A 23,285-nucleotide genomic window follows, 5' to 3' on the forward strand; every position below is an offset into this window, starting at 1 on the left:
AGATCTTACCCACCCTCTCCGCCCCACAGGCCCCTCTAGGCGGTGAGCCACTCCAGGACAATGTTTCATCCATGTTTGTATCTCTAGTCCCTGGTGAGCTCCTGCCATGTGCTTGCGAGTGACTCTGTACTATAAATGTTCATCTTAGTTGTAAACTGTCTTCAACCCAAAGATACGTTCCAAATGTTAGTGTCATCTGAGCAGAAGGCATTTCATACCTGTCACAGGTAGGAGAGTGGAAAAATCAAGAGAGAGAATGGTTTATTTGAGAGTATCTGGTGAGTCAGTAATAGAGATATGGAAAAGAAACAACACAACCCACTCTAGATCTTCATGCTCAGGCTACTTCTGTACCACCACAGTCAAGTGTATGGGACCAAACAGACTGTGGTGTCTGCACAAGCAGCATGAGGTCATTCCCACATCGCTGTGCAGGCTGCGCTTGTTTAAAATAACTGAGGCAAGCTGGACATTTTGCTCCCTTCTGGTTTATCTATGTTCCTGTGGCCACGTCTCCACTTCTAAACACTAATCACTTCTCTAGGTGAGCTTAAGTACCTAATTATTAAGAGCCCTCCAAATTTCTAGTGCCATCTTCAATACCGTTAGTGCCCTTTCTGTCCCATTTGCCCCCTGTGCTTGGGACTGAATCAGTATCACAAATATTCCTAATGAAGAGTCATGATACAGGGTTAAATGTACAAATTAAGCAATTCCTTTAGTTTTTATGTTGATTTTTTATATTTGAATCTCAACCCTTCATTTGCTTAAAATACATCCTACTATGAAACAAAAAATACACACAATGCTACTATGACAATTCTAAGAGATATATAGAAACCCAAGCCATTTTCCAGAGGCTCTGTCATCAATAAGCTCTTGCACATAGCATCAGATAACCGAGGCTCCAGAGAATGGTAGAACAGTACATTAGAAGATTTCATATTAATCTCTAGAATCCCAGATTTATTTCCTGTCCTGGTTATATGCTCTTTTGATTATTATGGCAAAAATAATACAAAAATTGATTACAACCATTAATGGAGGCTTAAAATATTAACTTCCATAACTTTAACCCAGTATCGATACTTAAATGCAAAAAAAGTAAGTTAATGCAAGGTTAAGATTGAGATTCTAATTGCACAAAAGTCATAAAATGCAAAATGAAGGTTTCTAGTGTCATTCTCTGTCAGTTTTACAACGTTTCTCACATGATTTTCTGCAATATATGTTTAATTTAAATGTGTCTGTGACAAGCTTCTAGGGAAGAATATAAAGGTCAACAGATTAGGATTCAACTTATAGATGTCTGCTTAGAGTTTTATATAATCAATAATACTAGAAAAGCGCAATTATTTTTAAATTTTAATGCCTCATTTGAGTGAATACCATATCTCTATATAGGAATTTGTCCACTTCTCCTCTAAGTTCCTTAACCTTTACTTCTTTTTAAATATGTTTTTATTTATTTCAGCTAGAGAGAAAGGAAGAGAGAGATATAGATGTGAGAAACATGGATCAGCTGTCTCCTGCACGCCCCCTAGTGGCGATCAAGCCTACAACCCAGGCATGTGTCCTGACCAGGAATCAAACTGTGACCTCCTGGTTCATAAATTGATGTTCAACCACCAGGCCATACCGGCTGGGCTAAACTTTACTTAATATAAGTTAGCCATCTTCTAGAGAAGGAAAGAGAAGGTACGTAAAACAAACGGACAAAACAATCTATGGGCTGTGATAGTATATGTATTCTTTCAATATATGACAAAATATATTCAAGTGGGACTATTATTTACTGGAGTAACAGAATATTTAGGCTAAGGGGTATAACTAGTAGAACAAGCAAAGGCTCTAGAGATGAGTAGATAGGGATTTAATCATTTTAATGCTATTTACTAGCCAAGGCAGCTGAGCAAATTTTTTAACCTCTTTGAGTCTTATTATCTCAGTAATAATACCTACTTCTTAGGCTTGTTATGAAGATTACAGTAATATATGTAACTCAGGCTTTGCAAAGCTCTCTTAGAGTTTATAGCGCTATATCAACTTCTACCATTAAAGCATAATTTAACCATTACTTGACTGTCCAAAGGTATTTCTGAAATACAAAATACTGATCATTTAAATTAATTTTCTTGAAAGGTACACATAGTGTTTTGTCCATAATAGTTTCCTTAGGTTAGGTATGTGTCTATGGCTTATTACTAAGCACCCATGTATGTTTAATACATGAGACATCGAGGTGTAACAGCTGAAGGCAGGGGAGTGAAGTGAATTTTTGAATATTGTGCTACCATGCCCAATATTTTGTTCACATTTTATGAAACATCTGTAACTAAACAGAGACCATGCTAGAGAAATTCTAGTCCAACATGCAATTTAGAGAGAAAGTTATAAATCATAAATATAAGGGCTTAGAGCTAAAGTGCCACCTCAACCATAACAATAATAAAAACTCCTAAGTGCATTCTGGCAGGAATAAATACAAGCGGCAAAGCCTGTTGCAGACTGTGCAGAGCCCAGGAAGGTAACCAAGTGAGTAAATAGCTAAGGCAGGATTATCCTCATTTGGGAGGAATCCATTCCAGGCAGGAATTAAAGGGAAGAGGGTGAGGGAGGGAGGATGGAGGTGGGGGAAAGGGCTTTTGCATCTGAAAGCAGCTAAGTTACCTTGTGGAATAAAAAGGAAATTTGTTTTTCCCTGTCAACAGTAATCTCATTTGAGGTCTAGCAGAGTGGTACACAAAAGATACACGTGTTCCACCTACTATCCTTGGTTTGTCTCCTCTGGCAGCGAGGTACACAGGTAGGGTTGAGGTGAATCAGACCCATTCAGAATAACATAACCACATTCCTTTTCAAAGGTATAAATATGATTCTTCAATAGCTTTCTTCAATAGACTGATAACTTAGTGCACAGTTCTTGGCATATCCCCAGCCAGGGCTTGCTGCTGGGAGTACTACAATGTCATAAATAGGTTTAAATGAAAGGTGGGCAGATCTATACTGAAACCATGACTCACAAATGATAAAAATTACTAAAACCAATATAAACCTCACATATCTATACCACCCAGAAAAACATAAATAACCACTAAATTCCTAGTCCCTATGTTATCAATGGTGAGATGAGCTTTTGAAGAAAGGGGAGTAGTTGGATCAATGAGTACATCACCACTTATCATTTCTAACTTACTATGATGTGGACCAACTTGTCTACTTCTTGATACTTCATTTACTTAACAACAATTAACAAACTGACTACAAAACACTTAGCTACTATAAATTCTATTAGAAAATGGTCTTTTTGCTAGGAAAAAAACAAGGACCCTATGTGTCTACACCCAAAGACTTATATTCCCAAGTTTTTATTAAATAACATCAGCATATAGCTATAAATATACTAGAGGCCCGGTGCACAAAAATTTGTGCACTCGGGGGGAAGGGGGGGTCCCTCAGCCCGGCCTGTGCCCTCTCTCAGTCTAGGACCCCTTGGGAGATAACGACCTGCTGGCTTAGGCCTGTTCCCGGGTGGCAGAGGACAGGCCCAATCCCTAGGTGCAGCCCCTGGTCGGGCTCAGAGCAGGGCCGATTGGGGAGTTGGGGCGCCGCCCGTCACGCACAGAGCAGGGCAGATCAGGAGGTTGCGATGCCACACTCAGTCACGCTCAGGGTAGGGCTGATTGGGAGGTTGGAGCACCGCCCCCTGTCACACTCAAGGCAGGGTTGATGGGCAGGTTGCGGCACCACCCCCTGTCACGCACAGAGCAGGTCCAATAATGGGGTTGGGGCGTTGCCCCCTGTCACTCACAGAGCAGGGCCCATTAGGGTGGTTGGGGCTCCATACCCTGTCACGCACAGAGCAGGGTCGATCAGGGGGTTGTGGAGCTCCCCCTGTCACGCACAGAGCAGGGACCATCAGGGGTTTGGGGAGCTCCCCCTGTCACGCACAGAGCAGGGCCAATCAGGGGGTTGGGGAGCTCCCCCCTGTCACACACAGATTAGGGTCAATATGGGAGTTGGGGCACTGCCCCCTGTCACACACAGAGCAGGGCGGATCAGGGGGTTGGGATGCCTCACCCTGTCACACTCAGGGCAGGGCCGATGGGGAGGTTATGGCTCTACCCCATCACACACAGAGCAGGGCCCGTGGGGGGCGGTTTGGGGCGTCACCCTCTATCACCCACAGAGCAGGGCCGGTCATGGGGTTGGGGCGCCGCCACTGTCACACTCAGGGCAGGGCCGATGGGGAGGTTATGGCTCTACCCTGTCACACACAGAGCCACAGGGTGATCAGGGGATTGGGGAGCTCCCCCCTATCAGGCACAGAGCAGGGCTGATCAGGGGGTTGGGGCGCCTTCCCCTGTCACGAACAAAGCAGGGCCGATAGGGAGGTTGTGGCCCCACCCCCTGTCACACACAGAGCCGCAGGGCGATCAGGGGGTTTGGGCGCTGCCCCCTGCCACGCTGATCCCGGTGCCGGGAGGCCTCGCAGCTCCGCTGATCCCGGTACTGGGAGGCATATTACCCTTTTACTATATAGGTTAGAGGCCTGGTGCACGTGTGGAGGCTGGCTGGTTTGCCCTGAAGGGTGTCCTGGATCAGGGTGGGGGTCCCCACTGGGGTGCCTGACCAGCCTGGGTGAGGGGATGATGGCTGTTTGCAGCTGGTCACACACCCTTCAGGGTGGGGGTCCCCACTGGGGTGCCTGGCCAATCTGGGTGAGGGGCTGAGGGCTGTTTTTAGGCTGGCGGGTGACGGAAGCTCCCAACCACTCCTTTTTTTCTTTTTTCTTTTTATTCTGGGCCAGCTTTAGCTCTGGCTCCAGCTCTTAGGCCTCCGCTGCTGAAAGCAGGTATCTGGTTTGTTTGGGTTCTATAATCGAAACAATGTATAACTCCAGCTCTGAGATCCCGGCTGGCTGAAAGCAGGTTTCTGGGGTTTTGTTTAGCTTCTATATTTGTTACAATGTCTCAAACTGCAGGCTCAGAGGCCGGCAGCAGCAGGCGGGGAACTTGGAGTCCTCCATCACTGAAGCAAGCAAGCCTCATGTTAGTTTCAAGCTGCCTGGCTGCCGGCTGCCATCTTCGCTGGCAGTTAATTTGCATATCGCCCTGATTAGCCAATAGGAAGGGTAGCGGTTGTACACTAATTACCATGTTTCTCTTTTATTAGATAGGATAGTTTACAATTTTAAGACAAAGAAAGAAGTTAAGGTCTCAAAGGCCATAAAAGCAAAATTAAAAGTAGTGAGTATTTTCTCAGACAGAAAAGACTTCTCTTTATATGAGAATGTAACTCAAAAACTTTTGAAGCTTTTTTCTTTAAAGATTTTCTACAAAAATTCTTTTGAGAGTAAGCATGAAAAATCTCAAGAAATAGGTAAAAGTTAGTTTAAACACTTCCTTCCCTACTCCAGGAAACATTATAAAGCTAATGATGAATAAATTAGAGGCAATTAATTTATTAATTCATTCAGCAACTATTTACTGAGCACCTACTGTGCTCAATACTATCTGCTATTATCATTAAGGAAAGACTAACAATAGACAGGATTAGTAAATTTGATCATAGAGATAAATGAAGTTAAAAAATACTCATCATTTAAGTTGTCTTTCATTAAAGAATTTTTTAAATAATAGTTTATTTATATCATATAAGTACTTGTTTACAAATTATTTTCTTGCTAAAATGCTGAGAATTGCCAACTAGAGCCATTTTTGAAATAACAAAAACAAACCAATAAAAAACACAATGGTTTAGGAGAAGAAATCTACAAAAAAAAGGCATATAACCTAAGGCCAATAAAATTATGTGACGTGTTCTTAAACACTAGATTTTCCAATATGTAGGAAAATTCAAAAAATTCATGTCAAAAACTGTGATTCACTCATTAGTCTGTATTTGCTTAGTTTCTAGAACATGGAAGGCAGTATCACTAGGAGATGATTTTATTTCATCAATAAATTTAGAAGACTTACTACCTATTTGTTGTGATTACCATGAAGAGACCCTGTCAGAAATCTGAATGAAATGGCTCATGAAGTTGAGGCATATATTAAAATACAAGAATTCTGCTCACACTTCTTCCTTCTCCTTGGGATGGATTAGCCATGAGAGTACTTGTACATGAAGGAGGGAAAACCTGCTTTGGCCATTTGTGTTCCGGATTAGAAATATGGACTCTTGTTACTGGGTGCTTCTGGATGCCACAGAAGAATAACTTATGGCCTTTTGTACTGGTATATAACCAAAAGGGCTGCTATATCTTTAAAGTGTTCAGAATAAAAGCCATTTACTCTCTTTTAAGGATAGTCTGGAAATTGTCCTCAGGACTTTCTATTTCTCACATGAACTACCATTATAATTTGCAAAGAGCTTTCCTGTGCATTGTGTTGCTCAGTTAGAAGGCAGCAGTGGTGGGGATGAAGAGCACTGGCTTTGGCACCAGAGACACCTAGATGTTCACCACAACCACTTACTAGTTATACACCAGGGTGCAAGCTGCCTCAGCACTTTAGCCACGATTTTCTTATTTGTAAATGGGGGATAATAACTCCTACCTTGCAGTAAGTTAGAGGTTAGCTATGGCAGAGTAAAAATGTGAGCATTGAGAACCCACGGCAGGGATACCAAGGGCTTCTCAATGATGTTTCTCTTTTTCAGGGGAGGAAGAGGGTCTTCCCTGTTACTTAAGACTATACTATCCAAGCCTCTAGTTAAAATAGTAAGTTCTTTAAGTCTTAGATCTAAACCATCTCCATAAAATGGTTCTTTAATTCATGGCCACGAGAGGCCTTTCCATATACTCTCAAGAGACAGTCCTTCTTTGGGAGCAAGATTCAGAATTTAATTCAAGTTTTTCTTTAACCCCGAAACTATGTGCCCTGAAGCAAGCTGTGTGCTGCCATCAGGTTTTATTAGGTGGGCTAAATTGGAGTCAGAAGGAAGTTTCCCTAAGTAATAGTTGTCCCCATGGGACCTTCAGAAAGTCAGTTGAGATTTCCTAATGAAGATTCTCAAGATCCATAAGCAGAGGAAAAATCTTGGTGGTCTCTCACTCTTACTGACTCATTGATAATTCTGAAACATTGGGCTGGCACAACGAGTAAAACAGCACATTTTTCACAGTGCGGAAGGGTGGGTGTGGATGTTTTTGGAGCCAGGCAGTCTATGGCAGCTGACTGAGTCACTCTTGTGCTTTGTTGCCCACTTACATCTTCAGAGAGCAGCCTGGGTGGGGATGCTCATCAGATGTGTTCATTTAAGGACAAACCCATTTGAATATATGACAACATTTGGCAAACTTCCTCTACCGAATGGCAAGGCTGGCCCACTGCCTCTGAGAGTGATTGCTTGTCCAGGAAACAGGTCCTTTGATGTTCTTCCCATGATAGACCACATCCAGTGCCTCCCAACTGAATACGCTATGTAAGCATTCTGGGAGCTTCACCTGGTCAGTGAACACTCCCATGCTTCCAGTCTGAATTAGTGGGTTTTAGATGTGCAGTGAGTCAGTTTACAACTATCTTTTAAATAAATCATGAATGAAGAATCCAAATGTTTCATTGAGATCTAGTGGTCACATGTTTCATCAGAAGTCAGAAAACATTTACTGAAGTTCTAAATGGAGAATTCTGTACCATATTTAAGAAAATGCTCTCTACTGCCTCAAGATGTTTATAATGTTGCTGGGAATGAAGGAGCTACAAAACCTAGACAGGCACAACTGCTTAACACTTACAGATCAACACAAAGTGAGAACACAGAGGATATAAGGACTTTAGGGTAATAAATAGGATAAAAGAAAGAAGGTAGAAGAAAGTGGCAGATAGAAATTTTCTGGTGAAGGAGAAGAGAATCACAGAGTGGAGACAGAGCATGAACTACAGTCTGGCAGTGGGAAAGGAGAAGTGGGTGAACTTGGCTGAGGTGGGAAGAGCAGGTCAATCAAGAGCAGAAGGCTCACTGCAGGTGCATGGACCTCTTTGAGGTACAGACTCAGCTGGCTCATAAAGATTGCCAAGCTGCTAGACCAAAACCTCGTTCATTTTACTTTAGGGGAAAAAGAAGTTGATGGGACCTTGGAGTTGTGGGAGGAAAAGAGGCCAAGGGGAATAACTGGTAGTAGAGAAGCTTTACAGCCAGGTGAGAACTTTTGTAGAATCCTCAGCCAAGGCATGAGATGAGGAAAATGGTGGATGGAAGCAATTATTTCAGGTGCTTAAACCTTATTGCAACATTACTTAAAGGGTGCATTTCATTTTTTGTATTAATTTTCTATTGTTTGCAATTCTCAGACCACTGACATAGCAGTGCTTTCATCAGTGATGGATGTGCCATCTCTACACAATTTATAATCAAGTAATTTCTCTTAGTGTACTTGGATAGCATCTTTTTTTCTCAAATAGCATTTATGCATTTAAATGAAGCCACTGAATAAGATAGCTTTGGGTTACAGCAGGCTTCAGTTTCCACTATGATCAGTCCTGATGGAAAACCATGTGGTTGTCTGGAAGGGATACATGTCTATGTACAGTCTCTGTGCTTCACTCAGATTCTGGCCTTATGGCCATGGTATTGGAACTACCACCAATTATATTGTGGATCCTGCTTGCTTGGGGATGAGAGGAGAAAGGGACATTCACACTTATTTTTCACAAAGCACTGCAGGAATCCAATGGCTGTGGCCTCTGTTCACCATCAATTGAGATATGATGGACACCTGTGGGAGTCGACCTGCAGGCCTGATTTCTTACATCAACTCTCTTCTCTCATGCAACTGAGTCTAAGGAACTGAAGAAGCTCGGGAGATCAGGTAGGCTCAGAATTGAGTCCACTATAACTGCACCATAAGGAAATCAAGTTTTAAAAATGTGGCTGAATTATTTCTTAAACATTAATATAGGGTGAGGCAAAAGTAGGTTTACAGTTGTTTGTATGGGAAATAATATAATAATTAATAAATAATAACATAATAATAAATTCTATGTTCCCTGTACTCACACTGTAAACCTACTTCTGTCCCTCCCTGTATAAAGCAAAAGGAGTACAAAAAATGGGAGAAGAAATCTCCAGGATTATTAAGACCTAAAAACCTACTTTGAAGAAAACTGATCATGGTAAAGAAAATAAGTTCTTTGAAGTGGTTAAATAAAAAAGTACCCAAAGAAACAAATAAACATATGAAACTTTCTTAATATACCCAAGGTATTACTATATTTATTTCTGACTTTTGGTTACTGAGAAGATATCAAGGATGACAATCTATAACTATCCTATATAATAAAGAGCTAATATGCAAATGGTCATCATGCCCTCATGTCATCACGCCCTCACGCGGTAACTGCTCAGACACTCAACACTGGGGAGAGAGGAATGGGGACCAGCCCGGCACGAATGAGCTCCCAAGAGAGGAATAGGGATCAGCCAGGCATAAATGAGCTCGCAAGAAGGGAAAGGGGACCAGCCAGGCACAAATGAGCACTCAAGAGAGGAATGGGGACCAGCCAGGCTGAGGCCCAGGAGAGGGACAAGCTGCCCGCCCTGTGGTCCCGGGTGCCTGAGGCTACTGCCCGGGTGAAGCCGCATGCTCACGGTCCCCTGCGGCTGCGGCCGGCCCTGGTGAAGCAGGCCTGGGTCCTGGGTGCCTGCGTCCGGCCAGAGGGAGGGAAGCCCAGCTCCCAGGTGCCTATGACCAGCAGGAGGAGAGAATCCTATGTCCTGGGTGTGGGGCAAGGTGGTTAGGGGCGATTAGGCCAGCAGGGGAGCAGTTAGGGGTGATCAGGCAGGCAGAAGTGGATAGGGGTGATCAGGCAGGAAGACAGGTGAGCAATTAGGAGCCAACGGTCCCGGACTGTGAGAGGCAGTCGGACATCCCCCGAGGGGTCCCGGATTGGAGAGGGTGCAGGCTGGGCTGAGGGCCCTTCCTCCCTCCATGCATGAATTTCGTGCACAGAGCCTCTTGTTCTTTAAATGGCAGATGCTCCTCTTATTCATGGAAACAAAACACTTTTATAAAATGTAACTAAATATTTGTCCAATCAAAAGGCATTTTGTGTTCATTTTTAGATAGTCTCATCCACCAGTCCTGATAACTAAAAATGAGACCTTTTCTTAAGTAGGTAACCTTGTGTGTGTGTTAAATACTTTAAGATGGATTCAGTGTTAAATTTGTAGTGCATGACCTAGTACAGTGAGACCATTATATACAACAATTCTTCTCAGTCCTATTTCTACTTCCTTTAGTAAAAATTTATCAAATTAATGGAAAAATCCTGTTAAATGTTCAGTGTATATTCTCACTTAATTTTTTTCACCATGGTACTATTACTGGTATCACAATGGTTCATTATGTCTTATATAGTACAATCCCATCTCTACTATAGCAGCATTTTCTTTTTGTAAACAGAAATTTTGCTTTTGCAGAGACATTTCCACCAAGCTATAAAAATGCTAATGATGCCCAATTTAGGACATAAACAATTTACTATTGTCCTCCTTTGAGCTTTCCTCTGTTTTCATTTCTCTAATCATCATCCTAAGATACTCTTTCCTAGAAAGCTGTGGGCATGGTTCATTTCATAACAAGTTACAAGTTGACTTTTTCTTTTAAATTTATGTTGATATTATTTTTTGGTAAACTTACAAAGTGTACTGTGTACCTGGCATTTTCCTTGCATGACTGACTGACCCCAACCACTCCATTTCTACTATTTTGCTTTTATCATTATGCTTCCTCAATTTTCCTTCCATAAAATATTCTTCCTACTTCTATATAACTCTATCTTTTTTATTATTTTTCCTTCACTTATCATATTTAATCCTATTTTTCCTATGAAATAAACATATTTCCTGAGTACATCTTGGTTCAGTGGTTAGTGGTATTTTCATCACTTATTCCATAGTTGGGTTGATGATTGCATAGAGCATATACATTTATCAAACTGATTCACATTCACTATGAATAGACTGAAGTTTAAATTGCAAGTGGATTTGTCTTTAGCAATCTGTAAGCATGAAAATGAACAGCCTGCCATTCTTCAACACCATCTCCTCTTCACTTATGGAGGAAGCCTTGGAAATAATAGGCGTGCTGATTAGCTTTCTACTTTGTTTTCCTTTTGGTTGTCTTTAAGAACATTCATTCAATGTTTAGAAAGAAAATTGTAATTGTAATTTCTTATTTTCTAGTCCCATTTTTATTTCCTTATTATTTTCCAGTTGTACATTTGTTCTCTTTTTAAAAAGTTGTATTTTGTGAGTTATATTTTGAACACACAGAGTCTAAGACAGTGATGGCGAACCTATGACACACATGTCAGAGGTGACACGCGAACTCATTTTTTTGGTTGATTTTTCTTTGTTAAATGGCATTTAAATATATAAAATAAATATCAAAAATATAAGTCTTTGTTTTACTATGGTTGCAAATATCAAAAAATTTCTATATGTGACACGGCACCAGAGTTAAGTTAGGGTTTTTCAAAATGCTGACACGCCGAGCTCAAAAGGTTCGCCATCACTGGTCTAAGATAAAATTTTTTTTTTAAAAAAAAGAGAATCTGTAGTAGAAAATGCTTAAGTATCGGAAACAAGGGGAATTTGTAGACTCACAAGGATTAAAAATTATTTTTCTTGTCTTTCTAATTTTGAATATCAGAGATGCTTATTTTTTAAATTGTCTTTCCTTCTCTAAGTAGTATGGAAAATGCTCAAAAAAATTCTGTTTACAATGAAAGATTCAATTTGAGTTATAATATCAGTATTTACTGAGAATCTACTATGTCTAAGACATTATACTGAGAGAACTTTTTTCACTTAAAGAATTTACACCTAGCAGAAGGATCAGACAAATTGCAGATGATAATGCAAATTAAGCACTAAATTTCATAAAAGCACCACCAAAAAGTTTGTTTGGGTGGGAGGTCTATAGGAGAAATAATGACTTTTGCTGCATGAGAGGTAAAAAGAAGTAGGCAAGAAGGGCTTCATAAAAGTAATGGTATTGAAGATGGGCCTCAAGGATAAATAACATTTGAAAGATGAAAATAAAGGTAAAGGTATATACAAGGACCAAGTAAAGAAAACAATGTTTCCAAACACCCTAAATTAATAGGGAAAATGGTTGAAGTCAAAAGTTTTTACTCTGACATAGATTTCTAAACAGTATAGTGATGGTTCACTCCATGGTTCTGAGGTTTAGGAGCTCCCACATAAATGTCTTTGCTGCAGATGTGGTCACTGGCTGCTATACCAGGCAATTTGATCCATGTTTCTTTTTGACACACACACACGCACACACACACACACACACACACACACACACACTTGTATTCGGTAGAGTAAGATGAACCTAAACACAGAGGCTAGGTTTTCCAATATTGTTTCTCGATTTGTTTTTTCATAACCAAGGTGGGAGCTTAGAAGTTTAATGCACATGAAGACTGCATCTATCACTTTGTATTACATTTTTGCCCTCAGAATTACTATTTTAAACATTACTTTGCATAAACACACAAAATATGTCCATGCTGGAGTACTGATGTTGGATCACTCCTAGAAGTGTCCTCAACATAGCTTCAAAAATTTATCCTCCTCTCTATAAATCTAGGTTTATTTCATGAAATAGTTATATGGTGTTTTGTCAAGAAAGCAACTGGAAGTAATATCTCATGTTTAATTGGGCATTGTGACTAGAGAAGCAATTTGGTCCAAGACTTTACTATAAGATTGCCAAAGCAACTGGAAATTAGTGACATATGTAAGGCTTTAAGAACTTCACCATTTTGTATTCTCTCTCTCTCTCCTCTCTCTCTCTCTCTCTACACACACACACACACACACACACACACACACACACGCACTGAGTGGCCAGATTATGACCACCTGATGTTTGTAGGCAAATTAGCTATAATTTCGCGATGAAGTTGCTAGAGGGTCAGACAATTATAAATTTCTGAATAGCACAACATACCTAAGTATTGTTGCTGATGCCTGGTGCATGAAATTCGTGCACTGGGTGTGGGGTTTCCCCAGCCTGGCCTGTACCCTCTCACAGTGCGAGATCCCTGTGATTGATCGCCCCAAAGGGGTGGGCCCCACCCACCCATCCAGGGCTCCTTGAAGGATTGCCCCAAAGAGGTAGGCTGGAGCCACAGGACCGCCTTCACGTGCGCAGAGCCGCAGGACCCCTGGCCTTGCCGTGTGGGGCCGCGGGACCCGCCTCTGTGCCACACACGCAACGTGAAGCCCCCACCCACCCATGCACACACACAGCCCACCCACCCGCGCGTGCCTGCTGTGCATGCAGCCTCCTGGTGATCGCTCCTTACGGCGTGAGGGTGTCACGGTGTGAGGGCATGATGACCACATAGGCTTTTATTAATATGAAATATATATGTATATATATGTATATATGTGGTACATAAAGTATTAATCAACACTTCATGAGCACAGTGGCTCAATTTATAACAATATCTGTCATGTATATTAAGTTAATTTGTAGGAAAATATGTAATAAATTAACGTATAATCTAGCTTCCATTTTCCTAAACACTCAGTCTCTTCTTACCATCCTTCTTTGGTCCTTAGCAAATCAGTGAAAAGTCAGGATTTTTATTATATGTGTATTTATGAAAAGTATACTGAGCTTCCCTTTTCTGATGCTATTAGAGATGGGTTACAGCTTTTCTAACCCAACCTTAGTATTAGGCTGGTCAAATATATTAGTTAAAATGAACATCATAAATTCATAGTATAATCATGTACATTCCTTCTTCTTATAGTTTGAACATGTGCTGTTCAGTACTGAAATGACTCAAATATAATCAGAATTTATTCCTGGGGAACAAAATCTACACTTCTATATGATCCCATCAGCAATTAACTTTGCCCTAATGGAATTAACACAATGTACAAGTTCAGGAATGGGTAGGCATTAAGAGGAAGGGAGAATGAAACTCATTCACTCCCTTGCTAGGTTCTGCAAAACAGCTTCCTTATTCCCACAGTGGAACATTTCTCTTCCTTATTTCTAGCATGGCTAAAGTCAGTAGTCCTAAAAATCATCTACATAATAGAGGTTCTCATTTTTCCTCCCAAAACATAAAGATGAGCTTGTGATAAAAAGATGATGTCTCCTACTCAATTGCAGTATCAGATAGAAAATTTACTAAGCAACATTTTGAAGAAGTACTCACAACTTCATGCTATCCCTCTACCTGTGTCTGCTTCACAGATTTGAGGCTGGGGGGCGGGCACAGCTAGTTTTTCCCTGTTGGTTAGATAGCCTTTCCAGATCAGGTCATCGTTCTCATTACTCTGCTTCTTCCTCTCTCACTAGAGTATCTTTCTAAAGGCAACGGAGGACCTCTTCAGTGAGATATTGAAGGCAGGGGATGCTTGGAATGATTAAAAAAAACAAAGCTTTCCCATAGCACTTGTCCTTTCCTCTGTAAGGAGATGAGGTAATATATAATCTCCTTTCTGTATTACTACCATAAGGGCCATTTGTGGGAGGAAGAGATGGATTTCTGGGAGTGAAATGCCACTGCATGGCCAGGGCTATTTTCAGAAGGGCTTCTTTCTCTTCAATATCCTCAGTTCAGAACTGGTCTCTTTCCTCAGAGCAGTACTTTGGAAAACACCAAGAATCCCCACCTTCCAGGCAAAAAGGAAAGTCATTTCCTTGTTGTTGAAATATATAATGAAGAAAAAAGGAGATGAAAAAAAAAGAGATTCTGCTGATAAAGATGATGCAAGTGAATAACTGTCAAATCCTTCTGCTATTTTTCATGTGGTTTTTGTGTGACACTTCTGATTTTTCCCTCTGCAATTTCTACAAAAACACAACTCACCTGTGTAGTCTGGACAGGCAGTTAGTTTGCTTATATATAAATTAAATAGCCTCAAGGGCCAATAGACCTTTGATTCTTGTTAATACCCCAATAACTTCTTCAAGTAGGAACAGAACCTTACCGCAGGACATGGATTCACACTTGCCAAAGAAATCACTGCACGTGTAAATTAGAAACTAATCATCACTTCCTCCCTGGATACAGGGGCAGCTTTGCCTAAGAGTTCATGTTGAAATACATATTTTTATGAAATAGTTCTCACTGTAGTCAGCATCAATTTAGGAGAATGAAACACTGATTCTCAGCTTCAGCACACCAGAAAACCCAAGAGAAGGAAGCACTGAGAAGGAGAACTGACAAAGGCCTGGACCTTGCTTACACGTTGAGAAGCTAATTGTATTTGTAAATTCCTGGTTAAAAACCTGAAAGTTGTCACTGGCAGGCTATTTCTGGGTGTCTTCATCATATATTTTTCCCCTAATGTCTCTCAAAGAACTGAAGGACTTCCAGAGACAAAAATGAACTTGACAATCATGCTGCAACTAAAACAGATCCTGATTCTTTTCGTCACTTTTTAATTCACTGCAGATGGTGCAAATGGATGTTTACTGGCTGACAGGTAATGAGTCTTGTTGTAGATAATAGTGATCGACGGAATCTCATGCCTGTTGACAGCCCAGCATCTCAGCAACTGTATATGGCTACCACCCATTGTTATGCAGCACATACAATATTGTGACAGGATGCAAAGTCAAGTCCACTTACCCCAATAGAAATGATGATTGGTACACCTGAAGCCCACTAGCTCACATGTACCCTGATTGCATTCTCACTGTCCACCTGGGCAGACAGTCTAAGATGTGATCTAATGTCTACTGCTCTAAAAGGAAAATGTAATCTGTTTAAACATCCAAACACTCCTCTTCCCAGGTACCGCCATTCATCACAACTGTCAGTGCTTCTGTGGAAGAGTAATGACCCTCAGGCATGAGATAATGCTCCATAGGGGCCTTATGAATGCCACTGCCAAGCACAGAAATTGATCAGTTTTCAGTGGGGCTGGTATGCGCATTGTGAAAGACCTGCACTTACTCACTAAATTACAAGTGGCTGTTTACTCCTTATACAATAAAGCCTGGGTTAGGGAACCACAGGCCCTGCTGACTTTAATTGTCCCAAACATGTGAGCACTAGATTTGGACACATCAGTGAGATAGATTTAAACAGCTTGAAACTGAAAGTTGGATCAGAGTCATTCAAAAATACATTGGGAGATAACACAGGCATTGTTGCCTTCTACTCCTTTTTCTTTTCTTTTTTAAATCCTCTCTATCAATGGAAGGTAACAACATCCCACCATCCAATATAAATACAACAAAAAAACAACAACACAGAATAAGCATGCCAGTGAAAAGTTAACTGTTTGTTTCCTTCCTGTGGGCTTCCCTTCATCTCTGAATTTGTTCATGCATTGTTTCTACAAAGTAGGATAAAGATGAACAATAGTTCATGGTATGAACTCATGATTTTCAAAACATCTTCCAACAGGTCTATTTCTTCATCTAACCTACATTGACCTTTTCCTTTAAATCCTCCCTTCTCTCCCAATCTCACCTACATTTACTATCATATGTTCTTCAGAAATAGGAGAACTTGCACTCTATAGACTATTCATTTCTTGGTAAATGCCCTCTCACTATAAAAAATTAACCCAAAATATATTGCATTTGAAACCTGGATATTCTCTTGTGATTTCTCATTCGATTCTATCTCCCTTAGTTCTACTAGTAATGCTATGTCTTCAGGGCTTTTAGATTCTAGAAAAGGTATATTATTTCCTAATGTACCTTTGATTTTAAATTTCTGTCCAATCTTTTGTGTCAGTAACCCTGATAACATTAAACACTAATGACTACAGTTTATTTTTTAGTAAGTAAGTTTTGAAAGTTCTGTTACTTTATTAGATTATAATATTTTTTTAAGCACTGATAGTTATAATGTAGAGTAGATATAGCCAAAACTGAAAGGAAAATAAAGAATACCTTTCAGGATGCAGCATCCATGTTAAGTCACTAAACACAAGTTGCCCTTGAACCTGAATGAGTTGAATGGCTCAACATAAATGAAGGGAAACCAAATATTTTACTCACATTGACTCATTTTATGTTAATAAAATTTACTAAGTATGAATTCGTGAAATCATTATAGTTAGGAGAGCTCTTTCCACTTGGAAGTTCTCTTTCCCTTGGCAGTTCAGAGTTATGCCCAACTTAACTATTCTTTTGGTCTTCACAATATTATGATTATTAATATTTCTAGTAATGGGACTCACACTTTCCTGGGAAGAGAAACTTATAATTAGAGAGATCTCAATATAATTAATGAAATTAGGATTTAATCTCATTTTTACCTGAATATGTTGGATAGAACCATTTTATTAGCCTAAAATGTACCTAACTATGACATTTATTAATGCTATTATTTTGGGAAAAAATTTTAATTTAAGTCCTAGAAGGTTTAAATGAGATAACACTGGGTTTGTTGAATCATATGAAATTGTCATTTCTGTAGGTAAAAAATGGTTAAATATCGGTAAAGTGAAATGTTCAACCTTTGGTAAGTATTCAAATGTTAACTGCTATCATTGTTAGAGAAATTATTCTCACTCCACAACCCTCTCTTCCTATTAACATTTCTACCCATGTAGAATGTACTGCTGGAAGTGGTGCTTGGGTGGGGTTGAATGTGCCCACAATTTAAATTTATAATACATAGGCTTTCTTAATTCTTAACATTTCAGCTACTTCCAAATGCTACCACAGAGAAAGCCTGAAGAATGGCCTTAGAAAATTAAACTTACAGAGGCTCATTTTTCTTATACCTTGATGAACTTCTAACAGAAAAACTTCTAAATGGATATCAAACTCATGGAGCAGGTTCATGAGGACTGTACTGGTTTCCTTTTGCTTCTATAACAAAGTGCCACAAATTAATGGCTTAAACAACAGAAATTTATTATAGTTGTGAAGGTCAGTAGTTCTTAAATGATGGTGTCAGCCAGGCTGCTTAGAAAGAAAGCAGACTCTAGGGGAGAATTCTTCTCCTTGTCTTCTCCAGTAGAGGCTGCCAGCATTCCTTGGCTCATGGCCCCTTCCTCCATCTTCAAAGTCAGCAATGTAGCATCTTTGAATATCTCTCTCTCTCACTCTCGCTCTCACTCTGATTCTGCTTCCATTGTCACATTTCCTTCTCTGACCCTCCTATCTCTTTCTTTTCCTTAAAAGGATTCTTGTGGTTATGTTAGGCTTACCCAAATAATCCAGGATAATTTTTCTACTTCAAGATCCTTAATTTACATCTGCAAAGTTGCCACTTAAGGCAACACACTCACAGGTGCTAAGAATTAGGACATAGACATCTTGGGGGTAGAGGGGTTACTATTCTGTTTATCACAAGAACCAAAATATTCCAAGTACACAAATTTCAAATAGCAAGCAAGGTTTTGTCTTGTTTCTTTAAAGCTCATGTCATGGTGAGCTACATAGAAAGTTTTACATGTACCTTCATATAATTTTTAAAGAGACAGTACCTGACAACTCTCCAGCCTCACTTTTTGGCACATGTATATGGAAACCATCATCTTAGTTTTGGTTTATGGAGTCTTATTTTACCCCTTCCCCTAGTTTCAGTTAATCCTACTTATATCCCTACTTGTCCTTTTTGAAGAATTCATACTGTTATCCCTAGCCAAAGAATTATTAATATGGTAAGTTCTTCCAGCTATATCTTCTACTAACTCTAGGAATAAAAGATACATGTTTCTTTAGCCAAGATCCAAGCAGGTCAGAGCTCCAACACTTCTCACCACACCTTGCTTGGGCCCCTTCCTCAGGCACTATGTACATCCTGTCTCAATAAGCTAACCAGCATTTACAGGTGTTAATACAAATGACTATCCCATGAAAATTGTCCACCCTCACCTCTTTGCTTCGATAAACGTAACTGTCTTTCCTCTTCTCTCCCCTAAAATGTCTGCTTCCCTGACCTACAACTCCCTGTTCCCGATCTCCAGTGGACAACGGTCCTTAAACATTTAAGCTTCATCAGCACGTGCCTATCACGGCAGCATAACATCCTTGTCCTGCTGGAAACTATTCAGCATCCAGAGGACCATCTTTATGCTGATAACACTAAAATATAAAATAATGCCAACAGCTGGTGCTACAAATGGCTTTTAAAAACGATGTTCATTCACTAAAATTCCTCTTGCTACTTTTGACATGAAACACGCAGTCTCTAATTATTCTGATCAAGACGGTGAAATACAAAAACAAACTTTAATTGTGTTTAACAGATATTTAATCAGGACTCACTGAACTACAGATTAAAGCTGAAATTCATAAACCATAATTACCCGATTGTCGCAATCTTTTGGTCCACATTCTCCTTCCGTCTGGGCGTCTGGCACCTTGCCCCGATTTTCTTTTACTGTCTTCTCAGCTTCGTTACTTTTCATGTTTTCCAGCAGAGATTTAGCACAGATTACAAAATATCTGTTCTTGGCAACTTTCTTCATTAGCTTTTTCTCCCCCAACCCCCTTGCAAAGAAGTTCACTCTTTTTTTTTTTCCTACCAGAGTAGCTGGAATAGACATATATTTAGGGTGCTTTGGTGACACAAACTAATTATATAGTTACCAGGAGATGATACGGTAGTGATAACTAGTTACTGTAGTTATCACATAGGTATCATGCAGTTTCTCCTGCATGCCATGCGGTGTATCCCAGTCACCATGTAATTACTTCATGTCACTGCTGCACTATTTTATGGGAAATGCTCATCTCACCCTAACAAAACATTTCCCGCCATATTTGGGGGAAAAATGGAAGTGGAAGTCTTAGTTCTCATTTCCAGTCCTGCTCATTCCCAGTAAGATGTTGTCATGTGAATTTAAGAGGAACACCTGTCCTCTCCTGAAAATTTGCTTTTACACGGAGCAACTCTGCTTTCTTTCGCTTCATTCCACCCAGGTGAGTGAAGTAATTACCAACAATACATACATCTTCTCTTTTGTTGTTTAAAAAAGCAAAGAAACAAACAAACAAAAAACACCAAAGAGAAAACAAACCAACCAATCCAACTCCACCCTATTTACTTAAGATTCGTTTTGTCTAGCACTTCCTCCCCCCCACTCTTCCCTTTCAAATCTCAGTCACATTTGTTTTTTCCTAGAATTATGGTGTAAATCATTCTTAACAAGCTCGCCTGAAACTTGTCTTGCTCAGTAGAAATGCATAACGGCCCCTGTAATGGAAACGCAGGACGGGAAGCCTGAACCTCTTTCTATTTTTTTGGGCCACTCTTCAGAATGGCCCGCGGTGTTTCCCTGGCAGTGCTGTAACTAACCCCTGTGTCACACAGCTAGGATCACATCACAGACCACAGCAGGAGGATAAAGAGAAGGCACTGACAGAAGAAGAGGTGGGTGGTTCCTTTGTTCCCTCCAGTTGGGCAGACAACCCTATGAAGCAAGGACTGTAGTTACTACTTATTTATCTCAAGCTGATGGCTTGAAGTCTGACCTCACTGAGACCTCTAGATATGACATCTCCCCTGAGAGTTCTAGTTTAAAACAGCACAGATGAAAGCTCGTTCCAATTCTGCTTTTATTAGTCACCTCCCTATCTGATAGCTGCCCCTTCAATTGTACACTTAACTCATCATGTTGGGGTAAAAAATCACCCTCAGAGTTAGAAGGGCTGCTAAAATTGCTATCCCATCCTAGAGTATTGTTCTTCAATCACACAGTCTCCTAAATACAGTTGACAGCCTTTGAGATGCAAAATGCATCACTTTAATGTAGTAGAGGTCCCCTTCACTGCATTGCCAAGTCAATTTAGCAGAATCTACTTGGAATAATCTGTCCCAAGACCTGAGGATGTGCAGTGATTTTAAGCATTTTAAGCTAACGATAATGGTTAGTGCTGAGAACAGATGTACCTGGCTGTGATGTGATCTATTCCAGTAGGCTTTTATGAGCTGTTCATTCCCATTGACTTAGCATTTTATGTCTGTGCTTTTACCTAGTGTGATGGTAGCATAGGGGTGTCATGTGTGTATTTTCCTGATGTGCGATGGCTGCACAGGGGGCTCTGTGTATTTTCTCAGTGCAATGGCTACACAGGGTGTTGTGTGTGTGTGTTTGCCTGGAGTTACAGCTGCACGTGTTATTGTGTGACTCTTTCCCCCATTTGGTGCCTGCTTGCAGGGTCCTGTGTGTATATTTTTCCTAGTGTGATGGTTGCACTCGTCGCTCTGCTAATGATGGACATTTCTAGCAATTATCTATCTGCAGGGTCCTGGGGAAAGAAATGCAGTAAAATCAATAAACAGTGCTAGACAGGCCTTTGTAAACACGAAATGACACTCCTGCATAAATGCCTTTTCCTACCATACATGTTAAAATCCAAGGGCTGTTGGCACTGGAATAACATTTCTATAGTCTCTCCATCTTGTTCCTATACTGCAATCATTTGGGGGAGTTTGAGATTACCGCTGGTTGGAGGGCTTTGACACATGGATCTATCTAATTATACTTCTCACTACATTGTCCTGCACATCACCTCTTATTCTCCATCCTGACTTGCTCTGGCATAATAGCTCATCTTCTAAAAGTGAATACGCCTTTCATTTATTCCTGCAGTCTCACCAAGCCCTCCCTACAGGCCCCCATACATCACACACACACACAGCCCCTCCCTTGCTTCTCTAGTTCTGTATCCCTCCTGTGTGGGCCAAATGGAACCGACAAAGGAAAGAACCAATGGGGTTAAAGTCTTTTGAAACCCCTGGAATACAGATGAGCTGGGAGGCATCTGGAAACAAAACCAGACACTTGAAATCAAAGAGACAAGTAAATTACTATCCTAATCTAGGAAGAATAACTAAAGGTGTCAGTGGGGTTCCATTGATAGCACTTGGCCCTGGGCCAGAATGCCAAGGGTTCAAACTCCACACCAGCATTGGGCTCAGGCCCAAGATTTGCCACCACAGGGCTTAGCAGCCTGTGGGTGCGTGCGCAGCAGTGTTAAAGGTGTCGGCCTTCTGCAGAGAGGTTAAGTCCAAGTCCTTCTGCCTGTTTGCCATTATACCCCAGAGGGGTGCGGAGATCGCCCCAGCTCTTCTCCAGTGCCTCTCTCCATAGTGCAGGCTGGGGAGGAGCTGGGTGCAGCAGTATTTGCTAATATCAGTGTTTTGTAGAATTAGTGAAATGCCCCCGCTCTGATGAGGCTGCTTGGAGAATTAAAGCTTGTACAAGAAAACCCACTTGCCCCTTCTTCCCCCACCAAAACCCTGATGTCTGTCCTAGAGATGCTCCTGTCGTTGCAGACAGCTAAGTTTGGAATCCTGAAAGCACGTGTCTCTATGAAAGGAAATGTTTTCATTGGAACAGCTTACATGTCTGGTACACTTGCCTAAAAACTATTGCATAGCATTTTAGAGCTAAAATTGCTATAAAATGCTTAATACAGTAAGAATAATTATGAGATTTTGCACGCACAGCTGGTATACAACTAAAGTCTCAGCAACAGATCCAATGAAGCATGGGAAACCATTTATAAAAATTCCTGGTATGCCAGTTTAAGTCACCATCAACAGACCATCAGCACTGCTTCCACTCTTGAGGATTTACCTACCAAATGCTTTATTTCTTGTTTCATGGATGTCACGTATACTGGTTTCAAGGAATTCTTGTCATTACTTGATAGTAGCAGTGTTAATTGTAACAGGACAAGAATGACCTGAACATAAGGCTTCTCCATTGAATGGAAGAATCACAAATATAGAAATAGTGAACCAAAAGACCAAATTATTAAGTCTACCTAAAGTACTCTTCCCCCCATTTTACTTCTTTTATTTTTCCTATTCCTTCACCTCTTCATCTCTCCCCTATCCTTCTCTTTTTTATTTTAAAAAATCTTTATTGTTGAATGTATTACACATGTCCCCCTTCCTCCCCCATTGATCCCTTCTAGCCCTCCTTCCCAGCACACCCCCACCCCAAGCCTTCACCACTCTATTGTCTGTGTCCATGGGTTATGCATGTATGCATACAAGTTCTTTGGTTGATCTCTTCCCTCCCACTCACCATCCCCCACCCTCCCTCTGAGATTCCACCGTCTGTTCCATGCTTCTATGTCTCCCTTCTCCTTCTCAAAGACTCAAATCCTTGGATTACTTCCTTGGTACTCTGGACACCCCTTTCCTCCCTTCCCATCTCCTGCTACAGCCAAGCTGGCTTTGCCTCTCCCTGAGTAACACCCACGGGCAGAAGTCTTCTAACAGTTTCTCCTCACGCAAATGATAACAGTTCTCTCTTTTCTATTCCTTTTAGCTCCAGCTAATAATCACCTGAGAAGGAGCTAA

The 23,285-nt window shown here is 40.7% G+C and overlaps 1 protein-coding gene across 14 annotated transcripts in view; it reads right to left on the reverse strand.

The window, feature by feature from the left end:
- Positions 1-23,285, reverse strand: part of ZBTB20 (zinc finger and BTB domain containing 20) — an 892,970-nt gene that overhangs the window by 230,721 nt on the left and 638,964 nt on the right. The window contains exon 9 of one of the 14 annotated variants that reach the window (XM_036352744.1): positions 19,273-19,366. The exons of the other annotated variants lie outside the window; for them this stretch is intronic. The gene's annotated coding sequence lies outside the window, so the exon portion shown is untranslated. The remainder of the gene's footprint in view (positions 1-19,272; positions 19,367-23,285) is intronic. 14 annotated transcript variants of the gene reach the window in all.

This window comes from Myotis myotis, unplaced genomic scaffold (genome assembly GCF_014108235.1).
Source record: "Myotis myotis isolate mMyoMyo1 unplaced genomic scaffold, mMyoMyo1.p scaffold_m19_p_2, whole genome shotgun sequence".
NCBI lineage: Eukaryota > Metazoa > Chordata > Mammalia > Chiroptera > Vespertilionidae > Myotis > Myotis myotis.